Source organism: Pelodiscus sinensis, chromosome 5, assembly GCF_049634645.1.
Source record: "Pelodiscus sinensis isolate JC-2024 chromosome 5, ASM4963464v1, whole genome shotgun sequence".
NCBI classification, from domain to species: Eukaryota; Metazoa; Chordata; order Testudines; family Trionychidae; genus Pelodiscus; species Pelodiscus sinensis.
The window spans coordinates 73,907,515-73,927,846 of NC_134715.1; the positions used below are offsets into that span (position 1 = coordinate 73,907,515).

The 20,332-nt window shown below is 37.8% G+C and overlaps 1 protein-coding gene across 2 annotated transcripts in view; it reads left to right on the forward strand.

The window, feature by feature from the left end:
• The window catches only part of TENM3 (teneurin transmembrane protein 3), a 2,294,790-nt gene that overhangs the window by 1,221,225 nt on the left and 1,053,233 nt on the right, over window positions 1-20,332 (forward strand). For both annotated transcript variants that reach the window (XM_075930244.1, XM_075930245.1), the window contains one exon: window positions 16,317-16,381. The gene's annotated coding sequence lies outside the window, so the exon portion shown is untranslated. The remainder of the gene's footprint in view (window positions 1-16,316; window positions 16,382-20,332) is intronic.

Here is a 20,332-nt window from a genome sequence, read left to right on the forward strand (position 1 = left end):
GTTTGCAATCATGTTGCTTACTATAGTTTGAAATTCTTGATTCAAAGGAGGAAATATGTAGGGCTATGTCTAGACTGCAGGCTTCTTTCGAAAGAGGCTCTTTCGAAAGCATCTTTCGAAAGAGCCTCTTTCGAAAGATCGCGTCTAGACTGCACGCGGATCTTTCGAAAGAGAAATCCGCTTTTTCGAAAGAGAGCACCCAGCGAGTCTGGATGCTCTCTTTCAAAGACGGCCTCTTTACATTGAAGAATGCCTTCTTTCGAAAGAGGAACTTTCGAAAGAAGGTGTTCTTCCTCGTGAAATGAGGTTTACCACCATCGAAAGAAAAGCCGCGTTCTTTCGAAATAATTTCGAAAGAACGCGGCTTGAGTCTGGACGCAGGGGAAGTTTTTTCGGGAAAAGGCTACTTTTCCCGAAAAAACCCCTGAGTCTGGACACGGCCTAGGATGGATCATCTAACAAAAGTTGCACGGATTCTCCCTGCCAACTAAAAATTATCAGCAGCCTTTACTGCCCTCCTACCCACAAACCTCAATACAGATATTCTACATTCAAAAACACACTTTGACAGCTGTGTAGAATATCTTACATGAAGTAGGTATTATAATGTGCTCTTCAAAATTCAATTACATTTGTAAGAATTACAGGAAATAGAGATGGAAAAGTTGTACAGTATCAGGCCCCCCATCTCCCTGTCTATTGTTCATACATGTTTATATGCATTCAGTATTACATTATTGTAGATGTAATGTATAAACTGCACTTAGATTCAGTCTGTAGTTGCTCATTAATGCACAATTCTTGTTGTTGTCCTATCTTGGCATTGATTGTGATTTTTTTTATCAATACGTGTCCTGTGAAATTTACAGTGATGCATGTGAAAGGTGAACACATTTCCATCCCACAGACATAGTCAAAATATCTTGTTCTATTTCATATTTGAGTCTATGGCTATAATTGAGAAATACACAGGGCGATAAAATTACCTCACATATGTTATTTGACTAATCTAACAGGGATCCTCTGTATCCCCAAAGGCACACCCAAAGCATCTGATGTCATTATCAGAAGTGTAAAGGAATGGCATTTTCAAACCTGAGAGCTTGTATTAACAAACCAATAAAAAGCTGGAGATATTGAATCCTACTTTGGAATAAGGGCATCATTAGTAACTTTGGTTTTAGATCATGGTATAGCTGCAGCTGCATCTTTTCAGCACACAATCTCTGTGTCAAGATGAAAACCAAAGCACAATTAAAGGGGCGGTATGGAGAACAAGAATAAAAAAAGGGTGGGGGGAATGTAGACGCTGACAATAGCATAAACATTCAATTTCAGCATACATCTGACTAACTGAAACGTAATAAGTTACACTAGTGAATCTAAAGTCATTTGAGATACATGTGATAGATTCACCTGCAACTTTCTTTTTTTTAAATATATTTTCCATTCTCCGCATGCTTGCAATGTAGTAATGGCAATTCCCCCTATGTGTCCCCTCCATCCACCTCTATACACATATACAGTGTATTGTTTGGTATCAAGCCAACTTCCAAAGGTATTTGTCATAACACAAACCCTGGGTTAGCAAAGACCGTATTGCTTTATGTTGAACTGAAAATCTTCACATTAGCCCTCTGAATGGAAAAGATCATACGTTTAAATTAGTTTGAAATATTATTTTTAAAAAAACTGTTCTAAAAGTCTAGATGACCTAGGATATAAAACTTTTCAGCTCTGCAATCCAGGAGGTTGCCAGCTTGAATATGATCAAGTGGCTAACTGGTGTCCATATGAAATAATCTGTTGTCTTCTATCTTATTCACAGTCAACCTATATCCCAAAAATTTTACTGGAAGTGGAATTAATTAGCCCCATTTTCTGGATATCCCAGCAAGAAATTTCATAGGTTAGAAGCACTGGATTATGGATTCAGGACTCTTCTATCTATGTAGGGGATCCCTTCAGGAGAGGGCTGTGTGTGGCACACTGGTGGTGCATTGTGGTCTCGTTTGCATTGCCTTTCCTCAGGCTGTAGAGTAGGTGATGTCTGACTCAAAAGCTGTCAGTGTGGCATTTTTTAATGAAAATTAAATTCATGTTTTTAAAAAAGTCAGAAAGTTGCCTTATCTGCTTTTTCTAATTTTGATTGATTATCTGTGGTTCCATAGCATCTCATGTGATCACAGCAACGTGCTATGGTGATAAAATCATCAAAGAGCATTACTGTGTTGGGGTAGTACATGAGAGGGGGCGTTAATAATGGAACAGAACAGGGGGCCATTAAATATATTTTTTTGTTTTTCTGTGATGGGAGGCTAGTTTACATGGTATGCTATTTTTTTAAAACAAGAATTTTAAAAAGCACTCCTTTCAGCCAATCCATCTGTTTCGATTGGGAGCCCTGCAGACCTGGCAAACCTTGAAGGTTTAACAGGATTCATCCTGGCTCGCCAAGCTGTGGGTATCTCAGTGGCTCACACAGCTCTAATTTGGAACTAAATAGCTGTATTCCCAACATCAGATGTTTAGGAGACATTTAAATTTGGCATTGAGAGTGCAAACAGTAATCAATTGTTCAGTGCACAATGTTTTGTAAACCCTCCTTTAATGTAGCACATCAGATATAAAACCTTATGCATGTTAATTAAAGATTGGTCCAGAGTAGAGGAGAAAGCAGGAAGCAAAGTGTTCAAATATGTGCCCTTGACTTGTAACAGAGTTCAAAAGCAACTGACTGTGTATGGATGATTACTATGACTCAGTATGGCAGACCCCTATTGTTTATCCAAATTGTGAGTCTGCCTCTTTAGCTGTTCAAACATTGAGCTTCAGCATTCATGTCAAGAAAAGCTTGTGTAGCCAGCTGCTTTGTTAAATCTCATTGCCTACTTGCTCAAATGTATGTATTTTCTTGTGTCTGCATCACCATTCATATTTTGTGATGAAGAAAGGGGTCGATATCTAAAAAATGCTGCTTTTTTCACCAGTACTATCTGCCACTTAAATACTCCAAGTATATTGCTACTTCAAACTATGGTTGTGTTCATAGGCTAGATAAAGTCTGATAACACTTTCATAGCAGTGTAAATCAGAAATAAATAGACTGAAGTCAAGATAATCTGATTCTTATTTACACTACAGTACTTTTTCACTTTGCAATGTAAAGGGGCCTTTAAATGGGTGCAAATTTAATTGACTCTAAGGATTTAGTGTAAAAGAGAATTGACCCACTATAGTTCAACAATGCAAGTGAGATTAGAATCAGCCCCACTATATTGAAGTGTGCTTTGTTTAGCAAACAATTGAAAACATTGAATGGTAGTGAGCACTTGGAGAGACTTGGCAGGACTTTTTCTGCTGTATGAAACTGATCCAGGATTGAAACAGGAGCAGCAGATGATGGATGAGTTAGGATGTGTGCGCTTGTATGCCATCTTGTGTGGTTGAATGAAATACTACATTTACACAGAACAGGCTGAACCTCTCTGGTCCAGCACCCTCGGAATCTGTCTTTTGCCAAAGAGAATTTGCAGGACCCCAGGAAGTCAATATTGTCTAGCACATTACCAGCACTTCTGCCGCTTGTTGGGCTCTTAGAAGACATTTAGGGGTAAATTAGAACTAAATAATAGCAGAGAACACTGAAAGCCAGGACTGGTCGCTGCAAACAAATTTTATGGGACCATGGGAAACTTGGCCAAAACCATGATAAATGATTATCTGGCTAAGATCACATTGGCCACAGATGTTGCCAGACCAGAGAGTGCCAGATTAGAGAAGTTCAACCTAGTATTCAGGAGGTAAGGGTGAGTGGGGCTTTTTTGAGATAGAAAATGTAGGTTAAATGAAGTGTAAAAAGCTTTGGTTGGAGGCACAGTATGTAGGTCTTGGATATTTTTTTCTTCAGCTAGAATTGGTTGCAATTTAACACTTTTATTTATTACGATTATTGATAAAAGACTTCTGGGGTATTTTCTGACACTGTTTTAAACTATATTAGTTTTTAGAAAAGAAAGGGTCTGTTTCTCCACAGTTTTTCACCTTTTGTATTAATCCGCCCTGCATAAAGTAGGTGCAAAGGCCTCCAATTTGTATTTTATTCATTTTTTTTAATCTTCACTTTGCATTTGGTTTATACAAAAGACTACACAAAGCAAAAGTCAGTGGAGAATCTATCCATAATAGCCCATCTGACAGTTGTGTCACAGCAATGCAGAAGTAATTGTTGATGAGCTGAGTAAGTGAACAATTATAATCCCAGCCTGTAGTTAGTCATCATTTCTTTGATTGTAGTGGTTTAAATTATAGATCCAAACCTTCAGATTGCCACAAGTTGCTTTGCTGAATAATGGTGTGTGGGATGGGCTACTCTAAATCTATCCTTACAGATAGAAATGCACACACACTGTTAAACATAGATTATTCTTATGATTTAAATCACATTACATTGAATTTTTATTTTTAAAAACTTGTGAATTTCATATACAGTATGAAAGTGATGCTAAATAATAAATCATAGACCCTTACCCCACCAATCAAAAGGCAGGGATGCACTGCGTGAGAAACCTTCTAATTTAGTAGAGAGCAGTCTCTTGTGCATAACTGCATTCCTTGGATCAAACCACACTTTTTAATCTCAAACAAGAAGAAAAACTAAAGTGCCTTGGAAGAAAAGGGCAGCTAGAATATCCTTTAACAAAAATGGAAATGATTTGATATATAACTCAAAGAAAACAAAAGGGGTTAGGCACTTTTGAGCTACTCTTTAATCTGCAGATAAACCATGAGAGTTCAAAAGCATTCAAACCACCTTACAATAGGAGAAGGTCCAGAGAAGTGAATAATTAATTAAAATGAAAGTCCAGACCCAAAATAAAGAGGGAATAATTTTCTCAAGACTGCAGTCCTGTCTGTGGAAAGGGCTGAACTTGATACTGCTTGTTAAACCGAAACTTATTCTGTGGCAGTATGTTCATTCCATCTCTCTAATCTTTGCAGACATAGATGTGAAATTTATCCATAATAATATATTTCTCAATCTTCCTTTTTTTAGTAAATGTAAATTGTAGCTGGCAGCATTGCATGAAGATTCAGGGTAGCATATGTGCAGCATTATGGGAATTTTTTATACCCCAATTCCTTGATTTCATTGAAGATTGACAGGACAAACTTTTTTATAGTTTTTATATTTATATTTACCATGCTGGCTTTGGTTTGAAATCTTTGAAAATGAAACACAACATAGTGTTTGTCATCAAAGTGCTAAAATACCAAGGTGGAGGGTGCAGTTTAAGAACCAATATAGATGGGTGATGTAAAAGACACAGTTGCACTTTGTTAAAACTAGCATTCTATAACTTTGGTAATCCTAGTTCAGTGTGACAAGGATACAAAGAGTAGTTTTGATAATATTTATCTTCCTCATAGAGCAAAAAATTGGGGAAAATGGCATTAATCTTATCTTAAAGTTAAAGAAGCAAAGCAACTAAATTCTTTTGGTACTTCTGAATAGATAACCTGACAGAAGACAGAATTCTTCATTTTCTGATGGCTAGCTGAAATAAACGTCACACTCAATGGCTATAAAAAATTGGAATCAACCGAAAAGGATGCAAAAGCTAGCTTTCACAGGGCTCATCCTACTGTAATTTAAAGAATTGCATTCATCTGCTCTTTCTGGTACATTAAGTGTTGTTCTCTTTAATAGTTCACTAACCTTAGCAAGTTGAAAAAACACTGTGTACGATTGTTTTCTTAATTTGTGCAGTGGAGTGGGAAAAAACAACAATTACATTTTTTAAAGCAGTATCCTAAATATCAGGCTAAAGAGTATTAAACTATTATTTCTTTCTGGGTACTCAGAGAAACATACTTCTTAAAGGCAGGACAGCTAGACGACTAAGTAGCCCTACATATATTAGGTAATAAATAAGATGAATGAATAATTGAAATCTTGTATAATGTGAGCACCAATAGATTAATTTTTACTAGGGAACTTATTTTCAGTAATGATCTTGGGAAGTGATCTCTCATCAGCACACTGCTGCAGTGAAGAATAGACTGCTGCTTAAAGCTGTAGTAACCAAGTTGTTTTCTCACTTGATCTACTTGTATGTATTTCTTTTCTTAATTCAAATCATATTCAGCTGAGTTAGAGAAGCAAATACTGATCCTTGGACATAGCCTGCTCATAGGATAGTAAAAGACTTCTTCCAGACACTGCTATTATTAAAGCATCTTCCTAACTCAAGCATCAGCTGATGGTTTTAAAAGGACACTCAAATCACTACATAGAAATCTGATGTTGTTTCTTCCTTTGGTGTGGTCAATTTTTACAAATGAATGCATGAACAAATGAAATTCTCAGTACAGGAATAATCATAAAGAGAAAATTGATCTGCAGTGTGTATTGATTCAAAGAAAAAGTCTTCAAATATAATCTTTTGAGTAATTAAATTATGATACCTATTCTGAGACCATGCAAGCTCTTTTATGTGCAGAGACTAGTGAGTTGTTAAGTGCTTTATTTGCAAATTAGGGGGTTTATCTAGTTCAGTGGGTTTCTCTGGTTCACACAGTAACCAGCTCAGGCTCCGCTGCTACATCAGGGTCCACTGTTGTGGAATTATGTGCCCCAACTAGTTTCCTTGATCTCAGAGCTTATTTTCCCTGCAAAGAAAATAATTCTAGTTTCACAACTCACCCTCCACAGTGGACTTCCATATCTGTGCAGAATTGAACAAGAATAGAGATTTGTGCTAGCATCTCCTAGTGCGCTATCAAGGCCTTTGTTAATATTTCTTAAAATATTTTTGTGTAGAGCAAAAATAACCACACTGCAATTTATATGTGATAAATAATGTGAGATCATTGGGCAGCTACAAAAATATTTTCTGTCTTGTAAAACATAGAATATAGTGCATGTGAGCCTATGACTACAAAAGCCCAGTGTTAAAAAGAAAATCCACCAGAGACGACTAGTGGCTGCTACCCTGACAATAACTGTATCTGTTAAACACCTCCGAAAAGATATGAGGTGTTTAACTACAGCAAAATAACTAATTAAATTAGATGAAATTGTGGAAGGAAGTGGAGATGTTACCCCTAGCAGACTGAGAGTAGAATTAATAAGATGAAACAGAGGCCTCATGCTGACTATTTTTGATCTGCATTATCTACAGAGGGCCCTATAAAATTTTACACTGCTTTACTGTCACTGCAGATTGGCTATCCAGTTCTGTTCAAATGAAAACTTCCTCTCTCATCCACCAGTCTTTGACAGGTCCTTGAGGTCAACCTAGGCCAAACTTTTCTGCAGATTTGAAAATGTTTGGATATTTAAAAAGCTTTCTGATTTTGTTTAGTAGATTGCAAAATCTCACTTTTGCTATTAGCATCAAATACAACAATATCAAACTTCCAGAGCTGGCACGAATTGGTATCTTTGTTGGCAGAATCTAAAAAAAGACCAAGCACTCAAGTATTTTCTCACACTTACACATGATCCTTCAATATCAGTATTGTGACACATTGATAGAATTGCATGAGGAATCACTGCTATAGTTATAAAACTATTCAGTTGATTATTGAAGAGTTTAATTTTTTGAGGCTGAAGGTGGAGTTGGGTCTATTCTTGATTATGCCACAAGTGACTATAGAACTGATCTCAAGTCCATTATGTAACAACTTCCAAGGAAATCTGACTTTATATCCCCATTACGTGTCCCTCCTCGTACCAGTGTGAGACCTTGAGGCTCACCTACCTGCAATGGACTGGATTGCAACCCCACTTCCATCTCTCCCAGAACTGCTTATTAAAGTTCTGAATACACTTCTTCCAACACCTGTTCTTTTATAAACTCCCTGCACTATGCCCCACAATGTCAGAAGATGTCCTCGTTAGCTCATTTAATGAGGAGAAGCCTCAGCAGGGGAGAGTTTTTCTAAGACTGTGGTGACGTTCACCATCCACTGACTCCTTGGACTCTTTCTTAGAGCAGTGGGTGCATCCTGGCATTCACTGTTTGGCATATACTGCTGGATCCCTCATTTTGATCTAGTGACCTGTAACCCTCTCCCTATTTTCACATTTTATCCCCCATATGTTAAATGCTTGATTCTGTCCTTTCTCTCATCTGAGAGAATAGGCCTTAATTGTTATGATGAACTTTGCCCGCCCGCAAACTGAAATAAACTGGTGGTTGAAGACTGTTAAATTCACACCAAAATGAATTAATAAAGAAAATAATTAGGTACATAAATCAAGGGTACATAAACCTGTAATCTAGACATCACATGTACAAGATGAGATGTCTATTTGTACTTTTTTCGCTCTATCAGAATGCTGCTGCCTGTATAAATAACAGGGTACAGTTATTTACACTGCAAAATCTTAAGTACTTATCACAGTAATTTAAAAAGCATACCCAAACAGTTTGTGGACTGCAAGGGTTACAGAAGAGTTAGGAACTAGAGAAAGAGGTGATATTTGGAGGGAGCCAATGAGGTTCTGGAAATTCATCAGTTTCCTACAATTAAAGAATATATCCTAAAGTATGCAGAAAATAAAATCCAGTGTCACCATAATGCATCAAATTTGTGAACACAAATGTTAAGTAAGTACACAAGAGGTGCCACATTGGGTCAGAAAAAAATGATCTCTTTGGCCTAGTATCCTGTTTCTGAGACTGGTCACTACCAAAGCTTCAGAGTCCTTGTACAGAACAAAGCAATTTTGGAGAGATCTACTCCATCTTCCCTTTCAGGGGGCATGTCTAAACTACATCCCTCTTTTAAAAGAGGGATGTAAATTAGACAGATTGAAATTGCAGATCAAATTAGATCCTCAAAAAATGAGGAGTACAAGATCTTTTGAAAGGGTGTTTTTTTTCCAAAGAACCACATCTAGACAGCGGTTTCTCTTTTGAAATCCCCATTTTCGAAAGAACACATGGCTGCCATTATCCAAATGAAGCACAGGAAATTCAAATCCTGGCTTCATTTGCAATTTCGATCTGTCTAATTTATATCCCTCTTTCGAAAGAGGGATGTGGTTTAGACATGCCCTTGGAGTCAGAGACTTAGGGCCACTGCAAGAATGAGGTTGCATTCCTGTCTATTTGACTAATGCTTCAGGGGGGTAGCCAATTTGTCTGTAACAGGAAAAACTTAAAAAACAACAAATAGTCTAGTAGCACTTTAAAGACTAATAAAACATGTAGATGGTATCATGAGCTTTCGTGGGCACAAGAAGTGGGCTGTGCCCACGGAAGCTCATGATACTATCTACATGTTTTGTTAGTCTTTAAAGTGCTACTAGACTATTTGTTGTTTTTAAGTTTTTCCTATTTGACTAATAGCCATTGTAAAGTAATAGCCAAGTAAACTAGCTATATTATTGCACTGGAAAAACACTTTTGCTTTTGGAATAAGTTAACATATTCTTGGAGTGCAGGAGAAGAACAATGTATATCTTTTTCAAAACAGAGGGAGGGATCATAAAATGGAATTTAATCAGAAATTATGGAGTATGGAGTATTCTCTACTACGAAAGAAATTTGAAATAATATATGGAAATCTCTACAATAATAAATCAACATATTCCAAATTACTGTTCTTAACTGATTGTAATTATTCTTTATAGAGTTTCCATCAATACTCTGAAAATTAGTTTAATAGAAATTATCAAAAAGTGACAGATAAAAGCTAAATACACTTTACTATTCCAGACATGATTCAAAATAGATTTTGAAATGAAAGATCTGAAATTACCAACAGCAAGTAACAGAAACAAGAAAAGCAAACCTTATTTTTACTATGTGTGGGTCCTCCTCCCACCCCCAACTATCCAAGCTTGCTTTAAATTATTCTTCCATTAGCTCACAGTGTTGCCTGCTTCCAACCCTTGCTGAGCTCACTTCAAGAGCTGTACCCAGCATGTGTCCTGTAGCTCAGAACAGGAAGCACTTTGGTACTCTGATTCATGTGGAGAAATGCAAGGTGGGAGGGAGGGGGGGAAAATCTGATGTGTAGGATACAGATCACTTTCCTGTATTACACTCAACATGGAAATGAAGCACTTTGCTCACTATTATACAGGGTGGACCTAGTTCATGAGACTATTCCTTTCATGCTTGGCTACTTTTTCTATGATATTTGTTTCATTCTTCATGTCTCAAAAAAATTGTCTTGCTTTTGTAGGCAAATTGTGACATATTGGTAGGATTTAAATAAGGCAGAAGTTCCCCGTCTTTCCTCTCCCTTGAGACAGAGTAGCAAATAAGTGCCTTGCTGCCTCATTTCACACCTTTACCTCACTTCAGCTGCATCATCATCTCCAGCTTCAGCACTAAAGTCACATTTCCAAATTTCTATGCACTTGGCCAACTAGCCATATCTGGTACAGAGTGGATGCTTCCTCTGTTGTCCTCCTTTTTAGGCTTGTGTTTATTGTGTGTCTGGTTGGCTCTCTCATGAAGTTAATGAGTTAATTTTTATGCAGAAGTCAGAGTCATAAGGAGGCAATTAGGAAAAGTACTTCACAAAGCTCTATTTGCTGCTGCTTTGTTCAGAACACTCTTGTGTATCTAAACATAAATGTAAACTGGAGACTGACATAGATTTGGAGTGGACAGAGAAGATGAGTGAGTGGAAGATTATGGGCAACTTATGTATGACAGCACTATTTTCCCAGTCCTGTAGTTTTGAAATCAATGGGAGTTTTGTCATTAGTTTCATCGGAAGTAGGCTAGGGCACTGTAGATTCCACTAGGTGTGTGTGTCTACTCTACATGCGAAGCCAGGTACCCATATAGCTTGCTAATCACAGATTAAGTCACTCTGAATCGTTAAATACAGGTGAAAATAGTGATCAATTACCTGCACTATTTGTATTGATTTAAAATATCTGGAATTAAAAGGCTGTCTTATACGTCCTCATGAGACTTGCATAAACTAACCTGCTTATTATTATGGTTGTATTAATATATATAATGTTATTCCTGTGATTTTTAGCATGCAGGTGCACAGTATAATATAGCAATGCATTGGGTGGGCATGGAGGCTGATTATTTCCTCCACCTTTAGAAGTGGCCCATCCAGGAGTAGTTTGGCACATCAGTTCAATGGGCAATGTGGAGGTGCTTGCACAGCTGTTACCCATACTGTCTCTTCCATGCCTAAATGGGGATCCGCATTTCTGGGCCTGTCACCTTTCACAAACAATACATTCACATGACAATGTAAAATATTGTATCTCTGTACCCTGTATTAATTTAAAAGAACATATCAAGTTTTTCTGAAAGTGCTTTTAAGCTAGAGATCATGAGATGGAGGGCACTAAACCTGACAAATCTTCTCAGTCTTTTTTCCTTCCGCCATAAGAATATGAAGTTTTAAATGTATGCAGCTGAAAGCAGACGAAATTATGGCTCTCAGACACTTTATAATTCTGAAACAGAGATGTGATTGATTGCAAGGTGGCGTAGCTGCTGGCAGTTTTTGTCTGCACATTTTGATGATACAAGTTTCTTAGGTGAACTTCAAGTATATCAGTGACACATACTATGTTTCAGACACTTTGAATGATTTCAAAGCTAATAATTTATGAGAGCTTTTGGAGCAAGTTATTAGGTTAGTCTCTGGAGAGATTTATTTTTTTAATCCTCACTTCCTTGTCGTATGTTCTGTTTATCTCATCTCATTCTGTTAGTAAACAAATATGTAAAACTTTAATGCAGATGTGTCTGCTTTATAATTGTGCCTCATCAGCTTAGCAAGGGTTTCCATTTGAAACACTTGTATTAGTGAATGCTTGACAGACTAAAATCTAGAGAGAAGTAGAGAAGAGTTCAAATGAAGAGCCTCAAAAATGGTGAATTGAAATAACTAAAAGGGGGAGTATAAGGTCTTAGCAAGAGTAAGAAAACAGGTAACTCAGAATACTCTTAAGTCCCATCCTTACATGCATATAAATCAGAAATCTAAGAAAGTCCGCATGGCAGATTCATCTGTGTGCATTTCTTAGTCATATTGGTGGTTCAGAGCATCTCAGTGGGACACTATGCAGGAGGATTTCCAGATCACATAGATCTCTTGTACTATCCCTCCTTCACCGGCATTTCTCCACCTGACTTGGGAACACCAGCAACACCTATTCAAAACTTGTGTGAAAGGAGAAATGGGCCTTTTAAATTCCTACTGTGAGGATGCTGTGAAAGATGCACTGTGTGCATTTGGAAATGTAGAACCTCCATTAATTTTTAGAGATTTAATTTGATAATCAATATACTGCACAGATTGAATAAAGCAGGTATCAATCCATTAACAAAAGGAGTCCCATGTGCTGTATTTCAGGAGTTATGGAGCACTGCCATATGGTAACATTTTAAGATTAAGAACATTTGAAGTTATTGAAAATGAGAATGAGCCCTCTCCTAAATGAAACATGCTGGGTGCAAAATGGTATTGTGTAATCCATCATATTCACCTAACACTGTGCTCCTGTTCCAACATAAGTTTCTTGAGTTTCTTATATTTATGAGTCGAATGCTTAATTTGTGCCAAGACTTGCCAGGAATGAGCCCTGTTACCTCTAGGCTTGGAAGTTCCTAGTCCCAGAGTCTCTGGGATTTCCCCTGTCACTGAGGCAACATGAGTGGGAGAGCTCCATAAAGTGCTTTGAACATTTATTTCTCCCAAAGGACACAATGCAACTCCTTTACAAGGGCAGGGCGGGGAGAGAGTAAAGCTTACATTGTTCCGCTGCCTAGTGCACATGTGGCAGGGGGCTATGGTCCTTACTTGTTTGGCCTCCTTGGGAGTGAGAAGCTGATATAACAATGTATCTGTAATTGAGCTGGGGGCGGGGTGTGTGGAAGGTAGGGGACAGGAGTAGGGGGAAGAGTAACAAGAAGGGGAAAAACTACTTCTGCCCTTTTCCCAATTTTTGCACCTGCATAATGGCAAGGCATAGCCTGATCTTTTATGAGCCCAGTGTTGCTGGCCCAGTTTGAAGAGCTGGAATGAACTATCTTGAAAATAAATAACTAGAATGTGAAGCTATATCTATGCAGTTTTAATCTGAACAGTAGCTAGTCATTTATGGTTATTGCTTTACACATAGGTACTCATTCCAAATGGGAGGGAAATGAACAAAGTACAGCTATTCAAATTTCCCACAAAATATTGGTGTAAAATTATTCCATGCTGTGTTGTAAATGCAAAATTATAAATGAAGAGTAAGTCCCTTTACAAAGACACATCAAAGGCACAGATATACAGCAAAAGGATCTCTCCCACGACTCCTTAAGATCCCAAATATATCCAGAGTCCCTTCATATTTAAACTATGGACAGCATAAAGTAACATTTTTTCATTAGCCATGAAAACATAGTAAAAAACCCAGCTCTGTATAAGAAGTTAGCTTATCTAACTCCCAGGTCTAATTAAATCACCTTTCATATTTCTGAATTAAATGCTGGAAAGTGATCAGTGCAACTTATAGTTAGATGGCTTCAGCAATTTTATTGACAACCAAAAAAACCCATAAAGGCTGATTAGTAGTTGGACACATTGTCATCACAAACAATAATTGGATGCCTGGAATGGGATAATTTTTTATTGATTTAAATTTAAATGGCCAAGTTCATCCCTGGAATAACTCCATCAGTGGAATTATTCCAGGGATGACTATTTCCTGAAATGTTTTGGTTCCAGGTATCCCAGAGAATTTCACACATAATAGCTAAGACTGTAATTCAGTCCTTTGACCTAGCTCTAGAAGATAAATTAAGCTTGGTAATGAAAAAAATAGATTATTGGACTAGGTATGAGTATTGGAGGAAGGATTATTGTGAGACATTGAGCAACTGTAGAAAATCTGAGGACAGAGAAATTATCTAGAAATTACAGTGAAATATGCTCATGTCTTACCTTTCCATTCCAAATGGCCAGCTGGTACATTTAATTTAGAAATGGGATCTCATTTATTAACATTTTGGATAGAAAGGTGTAGATCGTTAAGAATATTTTCAGACTATTTTGTTAGATATAGCTGTTCTTTTTAAAGATGTAAGTTTATTTCTCCACTGGTCAGAAATGGTTTAGGATTATTGAATTGGTAGAGTTATTCATATACTTAGGATCAGGGCCGGACTAAGGGGTGGGTGAGCTGGGCAGCTGCCCAGGGAGCCAACCAATGGGGGGCACCTGATGGCAGCTGTAAGGGGCATTCAGCATCCCTTATAGCTGCCATCAGGTGCCATGTGCCCGGCTCCCACAGCGCCAGCCCCCCGTGGCGCCGGCCAGCAGCGCCTTTCCCCCAACGGCCATGGGGTCCTGCATAGCCAGGCGCTGCGCACCAGCAGCGGTGGCCGGGCCGAGCTGGGTAGCTCATGCGCTGTGTACACTGGGGGCGGGCCCATACATGCGCCCTGCGCCCAGGGGCGGTGCCGTGTGCCCAGGCCCGGGGCACCAAAATGGCTCGGGCTGACCCTACTTAGGATCCATAGAAATCCAAAGCTTTGGAAACCATAACAAAGTCAGGTTCCAGTTGCAGAATTTGGGGCACAGCACAGATTTAGTTCAAGGCAGAGGGATATTGTCTCTTCTTTTCTTGTGGCAGATCCATTACATGCTGGTGTTGGGGCTTGTTTTCTTCAACATTATCATTAATGATCTGGATGATGGGCTGGATTGCACCCTCAGCAAGTTCACAGATGACAATAAACTTGGGGGAAGGTAGATATGTTGGACGATAGGAATAGGGTCCAGAATTCTGCACTTGGGAAGAAGAGCATGGAAGAACCCCATGCTCTGCTACAGACTGGGGACTGACTAGTTAAGTGACAGTTCTGCAGAAAAGGAGCTGGGGACAACAGTAGATGAGAAGCTGGATATGAGTCGTCAATGTGCCCTTGTTGCCAAGAAGGCTAATGGCATAATGGGCTGCATTAGTGGGAGCATTGCTATCAGATTGAAGGAAGTGAGTATTTCCCTTTATTTGGCACAGATGAGACCACATCTGATGGTTGTGTCCAGTTTTGCTACACTCCTTTTCTCCTCCTCCTCCCCACCACTCCACTAGAAAGGGTGTTGACAAATTGGAAAGAATCCATTGAAAGGCAACATAAATGGTTAGGGGATGCTGGAGCACATGATATATGGGGAGAGGCTGAGGAACTGGGCTCATTTGGTCTTCTGAAGAGAATGAAGAGGGGCTGACAGCAACCTTCAACTACCCGAGAGGGGTGGGTTTCCAAAGAGTATAGAGCCAGGCTATTCTCAGTGATGGAAGATAACAGAACAAGAAGCAAGAGTCTCAAGTTGCAATGGGGGAGGTCTAGAGTGTATATTAGGAAAAAAATATTTCAAAAGGAGTGTGGTAGGATGGGTTGTCTAAGGAGGTGGTGTAATCTTCATCCTTGGAGGCCAGGCTTGACAAAGGTCATCTTAAATGATTTAATTGAGGTTGGTCCTGCTTTGAAGAAGGGTTGGACTACATGAACTCTTAAGGTCTTTTCCAACCCTAATCTTCTATGATTCTATGATTCAGTTACTTGAAAATGCCACATACACTTGAAAATGCCTATTTCACAATATAACTAAAATAAATAAAAAGAGAACAAATAGTAAACAAACTAAATTTTGAAAAACAAACAAAGTGTATTGGAACTCGTATTTTGGAAAGTTTAGATGAGAAATACACAAAGCAGTGCTTAATATGGGCTGGTATTCAGTTCTTCCTAGTAATGTGTTTTGATCCTTTTTGATCACTCTAATAATATACTATGAAGCATTGCTCTGTGGGATGTAGTTAAAGCCTATTTAAGCCAAGGAAACTACTACCACTTTCCTGCAGGGAAATATCAGAACATTTTTATTTTTGCCTCAATCACTCCAGAAAACTTCATAGAGGATAGTCTCTTCCTGTGTTACAGGGCATTTACTACCACAAATATTCATAGAAAAAAAGAGAGAGAACGGTGCATGGTGCTGGAAAATAGCGAAGAAGATAATTCAGTATTAAATGCTTAAGGCTTACTAGAGCTTGAGTAGCAGAAGGCTTATGCAAATTAGCCAGTTAATAGATGTTCTCATCAATAATCTTAGTAGCCAATGCAAGAATAAAATTCCCGCCTCCCTCCCAAAGAAACAACAAAAAAATCAAAATGATTTTTCTGTCACTCAGGTCTCAATTTTGGATATTTTGTGTTCTGATACACATATGCACACGAAGCTTAAATTTAATGAAATGTCATGTGTAAAGGCTCCTAATTTTATTTATTTGTTTTATTTTTGTTTATCTGTTTTAGATTTCTGATACATAAACATCTGTGAGGTTTTTTTCCAAGATAGGAGCAAAGGTTGATACAATCTGGTAAGTGAAATGTTAATTGGAAATAGATTACTAATGAATGAAATTGTAATATGAGTCCCCAGAACATTCACATATTGATTATAGGGAGAGAAGTTTGGTAGCAGAATCTCAGTAAAATAATATAATAAATATACCAGTTTTATTATCTGGTGGGATAAAAATTTAAAATATGAGGAATATAGAACAAATATGACCATGAATCACAAAATATCATGAAAATAAGTACTTTGTTAATGTCTAAATATATAGAATATATTTGTCAATTAGATTTATTCTGTTCTGTACAGGTTCTCATACCATACTCATTACTGTAGCATTTGAGCACCTTCCAGTTGTGCATTAACCTGACTAACATCTGTCATATGCATGTAAAGGGTGATAGGAGTCTGGTTACATCTACATGTTGCCACCTTATGAGTCTTGAATAAATATTGCTGCTGTGGATTTTCTGTGAATGTGCTTATCCCATAGAACGCTTTGAAATCTCAACCCTGAACTTAAGTTTGACAACAATCAGCTGAAGTATTCTAAAAGTTATTTAACCCTGGCTATAGTAGTATTTTAAAATGTGTTAGTTAAAACACGCTAGCTAATGCTATTTTTTAAACATTACCTCTTTTCCTAGACTAGACATGGTCAATGATATTTTTACTCTTTTTGACGCAAACAATTAGGTCCTGTGGGTTGTTTGTGTTAGGAGGAAAAATTGATGTGGAGTCTGGTATTCTGATATAATCCTGTTTATTCACAAGAATGTACAAAATTCTGTTTGAATGAAGGTGGAATCAAATACCAAAAGATAGTCTCTTCACAGTTCCAAGATCCTTTCAGCCATCACTCAGCCCAAAAAGCTATCTCTAGGCTTTTCCCAGGGCCACTCTCACTGTTTCTTTAAGCTGCATTTGGCTTTCTGCTCTTACTATACAAAGTGCAAACTTTTCCAGTCTTAGAGGGTACTATAAAAAGAAGTTGTGAACTGGAGAGAGATAAAAAATGAGCAGTAAGGGCAGATGTTTGGGAGGCACATAGGGAAAAGAGGGGAAATGGGAAGAAATGAGAGCAGAGATTAAATGATGGCAAAATTGCACAGTACAATACATTGAAAATGAAGGAATTTGATGCTTTAACAGGAGAAGGCTAATGAGTGAATAAAAGGATATGGTTTGAGAGGCCAAAGAGGAAGGTTCTTTTGAAAGCCAGTAATTTGGATAGAGTGAGATGTGGAGAGTACAGATTAGAAGTTGTTTTGGGAACCTAGGACAGATGTTGATATTTTATTGCAAGTGGCAGAATTTAGTGAGAGCTTGGCTATAAGAAGGCGAGAGGGGTTGAAAACTGTGCTGAGATTACAAGCATGAGGGGTGGGTAAAATAGAGGAGCTTCTACACAGAAGGGCTTAACTCAAAATAAGCTATGCAAAATGAGCAACATCAATTGCGTAACTTATTTTGAAATAGCTTATTTAGAAATTGGGAGCATCTATACAGCACTTATTTCAAAATAGAACACTCTTCCTCTTACTTCACATACAATGAGGGTCACAGGAGTCGGAGTAAACTCAAAATAACTGCCTGCTGTGTAGAAGCGGATTAAGTTATTTTGAAATAACAGTAGTTAGTTTGAAATAATGTTTCTATGTAGATGTACCTTTAGAGTTGACTGTGGGTATGGACAAAAGAAGAAGTGGAAACAGATAATGAAAGAAAGCTGGTTTGTACTTGGATAAATGCTTCTCTGATATGACTCCTTTGATTTAGATGGAGTTACAGTAGGGATGGATTTGCTGAAAAGGCTTCTTGATTAATTTAATTCAGGCCTAGGCTTCAGGCTGAAAGAGGCTCTTTCTCGCCTTTGTTAATTTACCAAATCTTTTGCTAGGCATATAGTGACAGCATCATTAAGGCTCACTATTCTAATGTTTGATTACAGTAGTATCAGTAACAAGCATATTCCTAATATCTACTACAATAACATAATTTCATCTGCAGCCCATTACCCTTATCTGAACATCAATGTCCACAGCGAATTGGTGTTTTTCTTCCTTCATGTTTTCATAATGTTATGTGTTTCTTGTGCCTTAGGTTAGTTTCTTAGGCAATATATATATACTGTGTGTGTGTGTGTGTGTGTGTAGATAGATAGATAGATAGATAGATAGATAGATAGATATTACCCTCTCTCTCCTGAAAGATCGTTTTCTCAAGACCTTGTATCACTGGTTGTTTCTTTTTGATCTCTCACTTTAAAATATATTTTAAAAGCCTGATCTGCACATAGTATTTTAAATGGAATAAAGCCATTGTGAGAGATTCTTTGTGTGTGTGTGTGTGTGTGTGTGTGTGTGTGTGTGTGTGTGTGTGTGTGTGTGTGTACATCCTACAGAGTGACCTATAAGTGCTGTAGATTCTTTTCCTCTTCTAGCCACAAGGACAAAGGATTGTAGCTTCAGATCCACTCAGTCCCCAAAGGTTGCATATCACAGTTCTAGAAGTTTGCCTAAAACATGCAAAGTCAGGCTTCCTCTTCAGTGGATCTTGGTGTAACACACACACCTTCTTGATGTGGTATACTGTCCCATCTGGTGGCACCTTGACCCCACTTGATGAACACATCTCATAATCAATTGCTGAGAGTACTGAGAACTCTTTGCACATGGGAGAAAAAGAAAAAGAGAGTTTGGGCCAAAGTGTAACATCCCAAAATCCCATAGAATAAATCTGGGTTTTTTTCTGGCCCAACCATATCGCAAAATTGTTCAGATCTAATTTTGTGATTTTTCTGCCTTCTGCATTTGCTGTCTCCCATAGCTTTTTGTAATCTCCAAATTTGGTCAATCACAAGTTGTCAAGTCATTCTTTTCAGGGCCTGACTTGATGCTATCTGCCATTCGGATGTGACATTGCCCTTATCTGAACATCCATGTGTAAATATGCAGCTCCTTCCTTTCTGTCAGTTCACTATTCTAACTCACAGCATAATGTTATCTAGAACATACTGCTACCTGGTCTCTCTCAGTCCTGGTCACCAAAGGCCACAAATGTTGTGGAAGTGGTGTGCTAGTTTCAACATGTCATAAAAAGTTTCTTAATGGCTAAAATATCCAACAGCATGACTTTACATCTCACAGATAGCTGTAATGTGCCCCGCAAGCACCAGGTTGCTGTAGTGACAGTGATATAGAAGGAGGAGGGCCATTAAATAATTTACAAAGACTACTTAATAGTGCACTTGGCTTTTCCATGAAGTTTTCCTGTTCAAGTGCTAAGCTGTCCCTACTTAGTTTAATTTTTGAGAACTGAAAGCACTGAAGCCAAATCTGGTACTAAGATATATGGCAGTAATCTTACTTCAAAGACCAATGATACCCAACAGTCTAAAAGTCATGTTGACACAATGTCCAAGATTCTTCTGATGGTACTGAATAAACATGGGAATAAATACCGCATTAGGAAATTATTTTAAAAATAAGGTAGCCTAAGAGGGGGTTCAGTTAATAATTTAATATCCATGATATATAAACTTTGCCCAGTATTCTACAGTTGCATAATTCTGCTCAGTGTTTATTATAGTGTGCAGTTGTTAGCTATGACAAAAAACATTCACAATATAAATTTTAAAATATCTGTAAACAATTGAGAAATATGTAGAAGCTATTTCATAAAAAGATGAAGTGATGAAGAGAACACAAACTGACATGGTAATTAAAACCTCAAAAAGAAACTATACCACAGAAGTGTATATAGTCATGTGTCACAACTTACAAGGCATTGCTGAGGGCCTGGAGGGAATAATGCTACTGTTCTTAATCCTAAATTCTATTCTGATGTCCAAGTTTGCTAGTGTAGTTAAAAGCCCTGTGAATTTGTCTGTGTTTAGTGATTGTCAAAGATATGTTATAATGGGTAAATGCCATCCTTCAATGACTTTTTGCACAGCTGATTGGGATGCTTT